The sequence below is a fragment of the Octopus bimaculoides genome, chromosome 1 (genome assembly GCF_001194135.2).
Source record: "Octopus bimaculoides isolate UCB-OBI-ISO-001 chromosome 1, ASM119413v2, whole genome shotgun sequence".
In the NCBI taxonomy this organism is placed as follows: Eukaryota; Metazoa; Mollusca; class Cephalopoda; order Octopoda; family Octopodidae; genus Octopus; species Octopus bimaculoides.
The window spans coordinates 167,708,202-167,711,160 of NC_068981.1; the positions used below are offsets into that span (position 1 = coordinate 167,708,202).

General features: G+C 33.9%; 1 protein-coding gene across 4 annotated transcripts in view; it reads left to right on the top strand.

Moving 5' to 3' along the window:
- LOC106883135 (small conductance calcium-activated potassium channel protein 2) overlaps positions 1-2,959 on the top strand; it is a 545,874-nt gene that overhangs the window by 274,352 nt on the left and 268,563 nt on the right. The window contains exon 3 of one of the 4 annotated variants that reach the window (XM_014934056.2): positions 2,746-2,768. The exons of the other annotated variants lie outside the window; for them this stretch is intronic. The gene's annotated coding sequence lies outside the window, so the exon portion shown is untranslated. The remainder of the gene's footprint in view (positions 1-2,745; positions 2,769-2,959) is intronic. 4 annotated transcript variants of the gene reach the window in all.

Consider the following 2,959-nt stretch of genomic DNA (forward strand, 5'->3'; position numbering starts at 1 on the left):
TATATATAACAGTTTAGCTACGTGTATTAAATATCCGAAGAATTTACTGGTTTATAGTACATATATATATATATATTCTTTATTATTACTTATTTTCAAAACCTGTAAACGATTAGCTATAGTTTGAATGACATGCTATGATTCTCTTCCAAATACTAAATCACTTTCGGCTAGTGGCGTATTCGGGTTACTCTTGTTATGAATCGCTTGTATATGTGATTTTCACACATTTGAAAGTATTTTCATTGCTTCATTTACATTTTCAGATTTTTTTTATTACATTAACACTCTAAAGACATCACTTTGTACAAAAGTTCCAAGCATAATTAAACATATTTCACTATTCTACTATGTACTCATCCAGAGACACATTTCTGTTATCTGCTTGATTGGTTTTCACGGTTTCAGTTTTATTGATATTTAATTGTAAACCCTATATCATCAAGCTCGTATACATTTATGTGTATTTTCGGTGTTTTAATTCTCAGCAAAACAATGCCATCAGCATAATTCAAATCTGCTAAACCATGTCCATAAATTCTATGAATTCCCCCTCTTTCTTCTTCAACTATTTCCTTCATTATGCAGCTTATTAGAACAGTAAACAAGAAAAGGAATAGAACACCTCATTGCAGCACTCCTAATTCATTTAAGAGTATTTCTTTAGCGTACTAACCTATTGGATTAACATCCTTTCCTACAAACCATAGCAATGTAGTACTTTCCAAACTATAACCATATACATACCATCAAATACATTTTCAAGGTCAACAAAAGCCATAACCAAAGTCCGTCTGAATTCAACGCATAATGTTCTTGGTATCTAGTCACTAAAATCTCGCAGTTATCGGAACCCGATTTGTTCATCCGTTAGTATACTGTCCAATGAAATGCATACCCTCTTCAGTCCTTTGCTACTCAATATTCTATATCCACAAATGCAACATACTCTGGGTGGGGTCCCTTTTTCCGGTATACTGTCACGTTACCGACCTTCTACTATTTAGGTATCCGTTCGATCTTCCATACATTGTGAAGCAGCTTCAATAATGCTCTTGCAGTTACGTACTTTCCGGTTTTAAGCATTTCTCTTGCAATTCCGTCTAATCTCCAAATCTTTTTCTTTTTAATTGCTCTACAGCTCCAGCTATTTCTTCAACAGTTATTTCATGTACAGACACTTCCAGCTCCTCATGAGGTTCAGGAATTACCAGAGCATTTCTCCAATTAAACGCCTTGTTCATGACTATTAAAATGTTCTTTCCATCTTTCTTGGATGTTTATATCAGATGTTATTAGTTCTCCATTAATATTAAACACAAGTAGGCTTTTTTGATCTCTTTACTTTGCCAGTAATCTTGTTTAATATTTCATAACATTTTCTGATTCCTATACAGCCTCTTGCATTAAGTAATTTATCAACTTCATCAACTTTCACTTCCGAGAATCTTCTTTTATCGCTTCTTGAGCACCTTTTCACTTCTCTATTGAGAGTCCAATATTTAGTTATTTCCACTTTAAAATCCATCTTATTCCCTCTTGTAATTTTAGTTAATTAAGATTTCATGGATTATTACATCAAGTTTTCTAGCACCAACTACTTTACTGCTTAGCTCTTAGTCTACAAAATTGTATGTTCCTTTGAGTTACTTCTTGGTATTTAACCTTCTACTGTAGATATCTGCACAGATCGTAGGTATGTATTCTTGGTCAGAGCTAGTATGGAGCTAAACAGCAAATACAAGAATACGACCACCCAGTAAGGAAACCTCTTTGTTGTCGCTCACCCTACTAGAAATAGCAGCTCATTACTATGCTATCATATCTTGCCGCAAAAAAACAAAAACATGTGAGAAAGGCTTCGAATAATGTAGTCCTAACTGCACTAGATTTGTCTACGACTGAAATACTTTTGATTATAGATAATAAATCTGCTCGAATAGGATTGATTTGGGGTTAAACACAAAGAACTACTACAAGACAACCTTTCATCCTTTCGGGGTCGATAATCGAAGTATCAGTTGAGCACTGGGGTCAATGCAATCGACTTGCCCCATCCCCTAAAATAGCTGGCTTTGTACCAAAATAAAAAGCAATTATAGTTTAAGAGGGTGAAAGTTCTCCAGATATAGCGTAATTTTCAGGAAAATTAAAGGTTTAATCTCTCCGACATATTTGCACAGTTTGCATTATCTTTTTAAGGTGCTGGGGCACCACCTTAAAGTGTTTTAGTTGGACAAATCGACCAAAGTTATATGGTTTTTTTTTATTTATGTAAGGTACTTATTCTTTTGCCGAACAGATAAGTAACAGCGACGTAAAGAAACTAACACCGGCTGTTGAATGCGGTGCGAGCTTCCACATCGTTTATAGTTTCCATCACAAGCCGTCGGCAAACCCGAGGATATAAGTAGAAGAGACTTGTTTGAGATGCCGCATAGTGGGCTTAAACCCGAAATCTCGTGGTTGCAAAGCGAGCTTCTTAAGACCTCATGAATACGAAGCGAACTTCTTGAAAATTCAGCATTATATTACCAATATATCGTTTTGGCATATAGCCATATCTTTGCATCTGCGAGTTAATTTTTTTCCGGAACTTTCTGATACTAGAAACCTTTCGTATCGCCAAAGTAATAATTACTGGTGACAAATAAGGTTGTTTGTAAAGCTTACAATTCTCACTTATTTTCTTTTTATTTCTCTCTTCCTGATTCATTGTGCTTTTTTCCCTTTCTTTTTTAATAGCACGTGGTCCATCGTTATATCAGGTATAATATCTATATTAAATATCTATATTAGCGTTTACATTTATTATATGTATATGCACATGTGTGTGTGTATGTATGTATGTATGCATATATATATATATATATATATATATATATGTGTGTGTGTGTGTGTGTGTGCGTGTGTATGTATATATATATATATATATGTATATATGTATATATATATATTT